General features: G+C 53.4%; 1 long non-coding RNA gene across 1 annotated transcript in view; it reads right to left on the bottom strand.

Moving 5' to 3' along the window:
- The window catches only part of LOC150039247 (uncharacterized), a 7,149-nt gene extending 1,600 nt beyond the window's left edge, over window positions 1-5,549 (bottom strand). Inside the window, exons 1-3 of the long non-coding RNA XR_016534458.1 lie at window positions 5,287-5,549; window positions 3,794-3,920; window positions 1-2,619 (exon numbers count right to left, since the gene is read on the bottom strand). The exon at window positions 1-2,619 is cut by the window's left edge and continues 1,600 nt beyond it. This is a non-coding gene — a long non-coding RNA (uncharacterized LOC150039247). The remainder of the gene's footprint in view (window positions 2,620-3,793; window positions 3,921-5,286) is intronic.
- Window positions 5,550-7,887: the final 2,338 nt, after the last annotated feature.

Genomic DNA, 7,887 nt, shown 5'->3' with positions numbered 1-7,887 from the left:
AACACGTATCCAATATGTACCCTAGCCAGTAACACATACAGTAGTAAGTACCCTAACGCATACAGGTACCCTTAAATGCATCCTAACATGTACCCCCAATGTACCCTAACACATGCTCTAACACTTACCCCAACAAATACACTAATATATGTCCAAAACCTGAAGCATACCTTAACCACATCCTAGATTTTTACCATGAACTCTAAGACTAGGTACCCTCACAAGTACCTTACATGTACCCAAATGTAACCCAACACATAACCAAGCATGACCTAATATTAACCAAAACCACAACACTAACCAATACCCTGACAACACGTACTAAATGTAACCAATACACGAACATATATCCCTAACATGTAACCTAAATTTAATGCCTATCCTGATATGTATCCTAACTACTAACACATACTCTAAACTACATATGCACCTAACATGTACCCCAAAGGCATAATGTAACACATACCCTAGAACTTTCCCTAACCCTAATATGAATCCTAACATGTTCCCTAATATATACTCCATCATGCATCTTAACTCTTGCCCATACTCACACCTTGACATGTACCATAACCCACACCTTATCATGTACCACACAATGTACCGTAACATTAAAATGTACATTAATCATTAACATGTACCACCCTGCCTAACCAGTACAAGTATCCAAGCAGTACTCAAAACCACCCTTACAGGCACCCTAACGTGTACCCAAAGTGTACACTAACATATACTCTAATATGTGTCCTATCCCTAACAGGAACCTTCATCCTAACGTTCCCTAACATGTACCATAACTGTAATCTGTACCCTAACATATACCCTAAACATGAAATACATACAGAATCAAGTACCCAAACACACACTCTAAATCACATAGGTGCCCTTCCATGCACCCTAGCATGTACCCCAAACCTACCCTCAACGCATGCCCTAACATGTAAACTAAACCCTAACCCTAACAGGCACCTTAAACCAAACATTATCTTCACATGCTCCCTAACATGTACCTCGCTATACACTCTACTCTGCCATACTCACATCTTCACAGGTGCCCTAACCCAAACTCATACCCTAAAAAATTACTGTAATGCCCCACCAATCTTATGCCTCACCCTAGACCATCTTCTAGCCCCAATCCATATGTAACTGCCTAACTAACACATTGTCCAATCCTAACCCACTCCCAGAACCTACATAACCCCTTTCATAACAAGTTCTCTGCTCCTCACCTGTCCCCTAACACACTTTGAAGACCGTTCCATAACATATCCAAACCCTAACCCACCCCATAAAGTTCTTCCTCACAAGCTCCCTGACCTTCAACCTTTCCTGAACCATTATTAGAACATTTTCCTCCACTACATCCCCAACCTCACATTTTGTCTACCATATTCCCTACACTCTGCCCCAACCTTAAACCTGACCTGTTCCATAATGCAAATGCTAATCTTTTCCACAATGACTACCAGATCCATAACATTAACCCATTCACTAAACATAATTCCCTATCTTTCTGTAACACTTAACACTAACCCTAACTTATTAACCTGCTATGTAAGGATAACAGAAAACCCAGTACTTGCTCAAACCTGATTCTGAACCATGACCACAAAATTCATGCTGAGTCACAACACCACTTCTGGCTTTTTCTGTCTGTGGTACCAAAGACTGCATTTTTTCTGTGCGTGGTACCAGAGAATTGAACCCAGAGCTTTGTGTATACTAGGCAAGCACTCTACCATTAGGCCAGGCTCCTGGCCCCTCTCCAGTTGGTCTTCTGACACTGAGTACATTTTCTCCTCAGAGTGCACACAAGTAGAGGAAGGCAACTCACCACAAAGGCTAGGCATCCAGGAGCCTGGTGAAGGATAAACAAGACCTGGAAGGTCTGACAGAGAAGGAAAAGTGCTAGGATATGCCTTCTGCTTCCCTCCATAGATTCTTATTAGAAACCTGACAAAACCCCACTTCTGAAGTGTAACATAGAGGGCTTAGTGCGGAGTTGCTGACCTAGCCTGTGAACATACTACCACTGGAATTCACCCATGCAAATGTAAATACCTTGGAATGCCTAATAAAAGTATATGTAAGATGTATATAATGAAGACCTGAACATCTGTCACACATCTCCTCACTCCCAACCCTCATGCCATATACAGACATTGCTAAAAGCTCAGTGAAGACTCAGAGCTGAGGATATAGACTTAGGATAAACCTGCTGTGGCAAAAGGTGTTCTGACAAGTACCAACTTAACAAGCAGGAAAGCACAGACTGCCCTTCCTCACAGGTGTCTTCATTCCATTCACCAGGCTTTGGCATGAACATGACTGGAAGTACAGATAAAAACTGATACAGACTGAAGACAGGAGGTTAGAGACCTACATTTACCATGAGTCTATGAAAGCAGGTTAGGGGTAGGAGGTGTCAGTCAGGCCACTTCAACATTAGACCACAAAATCAGATTCTTGAGACACAATTCCCAGTGACTGGACTCCACATTTTTTCCTGATACTCAGCAAGTTTTGCCCCTGAAGTACTTATGGTCACAAGAAATCAACACACAATGAAGGGTGAAGATGCTAGAACTGCTCCACTGGTCAGTGGGATCCTGTATACTGTCAGAGGAAGACAAAACAGAAACAGTCACACAGAAGCCCCTACTCGAAAACGGACATATAACATCAGTCTAAAGGAACTGATTGAGTTACTAGACAGAAAGGGGTGAGGCTCAGAGTTGAGGTGCTTGCCTAGGTGGTAGGAGGCCATGAAACACAATAAATTTTAAATTCACCAAAAGAAATTTAAATGCATTGATATGTTGAACAAAATGTGTCTATGACCTGTGTAATTACAAATGAAACTTCCCGCATTCCCTCAGCTCCAACCCACAGGCACTGAGGACATGACCAAAAGCAGATGTGAAATCACAATGAAGATTCAGAGACCCGGGTAGGGGCCTAGGGTCATCAAAGTTGTCCTGAGAAGCACCAACTCACAAAGCATGGAGGGAGAGAGACTACCCTTCCTCACACATGCCCTCACCCACTTCTCCAGGCCCCAGGATGATCAAAGTATGGATGAAACTTGATCACACTTGGAGAGAGGACAGAGGCCTGGGCAAGGCCTGACTTCACCAGAACAAGTTCAAATGGAGTCCATCCAGACCATCCTGTGTTGGGCCATACCTACTAAACCTGTATTCACAATCCTAAGCTTCCAGTCTCTCCACATTTTACCCTGACTCTGTGCATTTTCTTCTCAAAGTGCAGCAAAGCCTGGAAATTGTGAAAATCAAAGGCTGAGGTGCTTGCCCAGCTTGGGAGAGACCCTGGAACACAATATCACAGGAATTCACCAAACAGAAATTAAATTACCTTTGTGTGTCTAATAAAATGATTATTGGACCTATAAAATAAAAACAAAAATCTTTCTGTGCTGGTCCTGGAGCTTGAACTTAGGACCTAGGTGTTCTTCCTGACTAATGTTTGTTCAAGGCTAATGTTCTACCACTTGAACTCCACTTCAGCTTTTTTACCCATTATTGGATATAAAGACCCTCAAGAACTTTCCTTCCATGGCTAGGTGTGAACTGCAAACCTCAGATCTTGGACACCTTAGCAACTAGGAATACAGAGCACCATCACCTGGCAAAAAAAAAACAATGCTTTCCACACATCCCCTCACACCCTAACCCCCATGCGCCATGCAAGATGTGGGCTGGGAGCAACATGTGTTGGGATCCATACAGCCCATCCTACATTTGAGTGTACACCCAGATCCCACACTTACGATTGATTCAAAGGTTCTGGAATCTTCATCTTTTCTCATCACAGCACCTACAGTGAAAGGAGTCTCTGAAGAACAAATGCTCAGCATCCCGAGGCATCTCTTCCGCTGAGCAGGATCTGGGGTAGTGCTGACAAAAGGAAAAAAAGAAAAAGCCACATAGACCACACTTTCTGCTCCCACCATCTGCTACCCCACCAAGCTCCTCATGAGGCAGATCCCAGGCCAGGGAAAGCAGCAGGCGGCTTGCCAGGCCTCTCCACTCTCCACCAGGCCCTGGGCCTTCTACACTGAAAACTCACCCCTGACTGTGAGCTGCCTCTGGAGATCTGGCTTGGGCCTAACATGTGCTCTTCAGGAAGAGCACAAAGGACACACAGGGCGTGGCAGGCCACACTTCACACACCTTCACAGCCACCACCTGCCCATGCCTTGAAGAGACCTGGCAAGAAGCACTGCTTTACCTCCAGAGCCCTGGCCTTCCTCACACACATGCAGCCTCTGAGTATAGATAGGCTCTTTCAGGTGTTTCCCCAAGAAGAAACGCTACCGGCAGCTTACAGGCTGGATGAACACAAAACAGGCCGAGAGTGCCCCGAGAGGCCCCGGAACAAATGCCGCTCTCTCAGAGGAAGGCGGCGGCAGTGGAGCCTCTCACAGGCCAACTGGTCCCAGGCAGAACCACCCAGTACCAGTCCAGCGCCCCAGACCCCTTAAGTTCTCACTTCGCCCCACCCCTCTCAGCCTCTGACCCTGCAAGCCCCGGCCCTGACCTCTCACGTCCTTGCTCCGTCCAACCGCTCTCAGGCTGAACCCACAAACTCCGCCTGCAACCCCTCAAGTCCTCACAGTGAAGTGGCAGCTGCCCGCAGCTTACAAGACGGGTGAACACACAACAGGCCGAGAGTGTCCTGCCCTGCTCTCTAGGCCCCAGAACAAATGCCGCTCTCTCTCTCTCGCACTGGAGCCTTTCGCAGGCAGACTGGTCCCAGGACGAACCGACCGGAACCAGTTGTGTCCTCGCCCCGCCCCTGACGCCTCACGTCCTTGCTCCGCCCCACCCCTCTCAGCCTCTTAACCTGTAAGCCCCAGCCCTGACCTCTCACATCCTCACTCCGCCCAACCCCTCTCTGGCTGAACACACAAGCCCCACCTGCAACCCCTCAAGTCCTCACAGTGGAGTGGCAGCTGCCCAAGCCCCATTTGCTCTGACCCCTCCCCCCCGTGGCGGCACCAGGCCGGGATGGAGGAAAATAAAACAAAAGAGGAGGCAGTGGTGGGCGGGCTGCCGCACCTGTCCACTCTCAATCAGGTCCTGGGCCTACACTGAAAGCTCACCGCTGACAGAGCTGGCTCTGGAGGCCTGGCTTCGGCTTAACATGGCTGAAGGCCCTTCGGGAAGAGGAAAAATGAAGCTGCCCCCCCCCCCACTTCTCCACACACTTTCACAGCCACCACACACCAGTCCCCGGCTCTGCCTAGGCTAAAAAGCACACCTCTGACTGGGAGCTGGCTCCAGTGTCCTGGCTTAGGCCTAAGGGCCTTCCTCTCACACATGCAGCGTCTGGGTAGAGATAGCCTCCTTCAGGCCCTTCCCCAAGAAGAAAGGCTGCCGGCAGCTTACAAGACGGGTGAACACACAACAGGCCGAGAGTGTCCTGCCCAGCTCTCTAGGCCCCAGAACAAATGCCGCTCTCTCTCTCACACGAGCCTTTCACAGGCGGACTGGTCCCAGGACGAACCGACTGGAACCAGTTCAGTGTCCTCGCCCCACCCCTGACGCCTCACGTCCTTGCTCCGCCCCACCCCTCTCAGCCTCTGACCCTGCAAGCCCCGCCCCTGACCTCTCACGTCCTCGCTCTGCCCCACCCCTCTCAGGCTCGGACCATGCAAGCCCCGCCCCCAGACCACCTGTTCCATGCCCTGGCTCCACCTCCCTGGAGCTCTCCCTCCAAGCCCCGCCCTCGACCGCTGACCTCCGTTCCTCGTCCAGGCCCCACCCCCCGGTGCTCAGCCCCCCACAAGCCCCGCCCTTCTCAAGCCTCAGCCCCACTCCGGCTCCAGCCCGCCTTTTTCTCTGGCTGCTCTCCTCTCAGCTCCTCCTCTTCCCCTTCCCACCTGGAGAGGCGGGGCGAACAGAGCAGCAGCCTGTGAACCAGGACAGTTTCCGGGGGTGGTCTGCTTTGGTGGCCATGGACAGGGCTTGGAGTCCGTGCTCTGGGTTGGGCATGGGGGGACCCGCTGTCCGTTCTGGGGTGGTGGGGAGGAATCGGTTGCTCACCCAGGGGTGGGTGTGGAGGGACCCTGGAGGGCTCCAGATCCTGGGGCCGAGTGCCACCGCTTACTTCTACCCTAGGAAGCATGGAGGCCCAGATTGTGAGCACCTGGTAGGGAGAAATGGTTGTCCACTGTCTGAAACCTCACAGCCCCTCCAGATGCCCTGGAGGCTCAATACCGGCAGAGGAAGATGAGCCCCGGCCATGGCCTCCCCTCTCAGCCTGGTTTTTCCCCCGAGGAGGTTCCTGCTTCACAGCCTGCCTGCCAACCTGCCTGGCTAGCAAAGACTTGACTGTGCAGCACACTCTACTGCCACTAGAACTGGAGATCCAATGGGACACCAGACCCCAGACACCAGACCCCCGACAACAGACCCCAGACCCCAGATCCCCGACACCAGACCCCAGACCCACGACCCCAGAACCCCAAACGCAGACCCCAGACACCCGACACCAGACCCCAAACTCCCGACCACAAACCACAGACCCCGGCCCCAGACCCCAGACCACAAAACCAGACCCCCGACCCCATAACCAGACCCCCGACCACAGACCCAGACCACAGACCCCAGACCCCCGACCACAGACCCAGACCACAGACCCCAGACCCCAGACCCCAGACCCAAGACCCTAGGCCCCGGCCCCAGACCCCCAACCACAGATCCCAGACACCAGCCCCCAGACCCTGATCCAGACCCGACCCAGATCCCAGACACCAGACCCCGGCCCAGACCCCAGACCTCCGACCATAGACCCCAGGCCGATCCCTAGACCACAGACCCCTGACCCCAGACCCCAGACCCGCGACCCCAGACCCCAACCTGCTCAGAGACCACGCCCAACCCCTGACCCCTGACGCCAGACCCCAGACCCCAGTCCCTGGACCCCCGACCACAGACCGCAGACCCCAGACCCCGACCGCAGACCCCAGACTCCAGACCCCAACCTGCCCAGAGAGCCCGCCCAACCCCAGATGCCAGACCCCCGACCCCAGACCCCAGACCTCAGACCCCCAACCTCCGACCCCAGACCCAGACCCTGGCCCCAGACCCCTGACCCCCGACCCTCTACCCCAGAGCCCCTACCCCAGACCCCAGACCCCGACCCATGACCTCAGACCCCAGACCCCAGCCCCAGACCCCAGACCAAAGACCCCAGACCCCAGACCAAAGACCCCAGATCCCAGGCCCAAGACCCAGACTTCCAGACCAAGACCTCAGACCACCGACCACCGACACCAGACCACAGACCACCGACCCCAGACCCCAGGCTCTGGCCCCAGATCCAGACCCCAGACACCCGACCCCACCTAGACCCCAGAACCCCGTCCACAGACCCCAGACCCCAGACCGAGACCCCAGACTCCCGACACCATACCCCCGACCCCAGACCTCAGTCCCCAGGCCCAGGCCCTAGATCGCAGCCCCAGACACCAGACCCCTGACATCAGACCCCAGACCCCCGACCCCAGACACCAGACCCCCGACACCAGACCCCAGACCCATGACCCCAGTCCCATGACCCCAGAACCCCAAACTCAGACCTCCAACCCCAGACACCCAACACCAGACCCCAAACTCCCGACCACAAACCCCAGACCCCGGCCCCAGTCCCCAGACCCCAAAACCAGACCCCCGACCCCATAACCAGACCCCCGACCCCAGACCCCTGACCCAAGACCCCAGACCCCCGGCCCCAGACCCCCGACCACAGATCCCAGACCCCAGACCCCTGATCCAGACCCGACCCCAGATCCCAGACTCCAGACCCCGGCACCAGACCCCAGACCACAGAACCAAGACCCAAGACCCCAGACCCTTG

The sequence above is a fragment of the Megascapheus bottae genome, unplaced genomic scaffold (assembly GCF_031878675.1).
Source record: "Megascapheus bottae isolate mThoBot1 unplaced genomic scaffold, mThoBot2.hap1 HAP1_SCAFFOLD_65, whole genome shotgun sequence".
NCBI classification, from domain to species: Eukaryota; Metazoa; Chordata; class Mammalia; order Rodentia; family Geomyidae; genus Megascapheus; species Megascapheus bottae.
The sequence above is the reverse complement of the archived record's forward strand: the minus strand, read 5'-3'. Positions and strand labels throughout refer to the sequence as shown.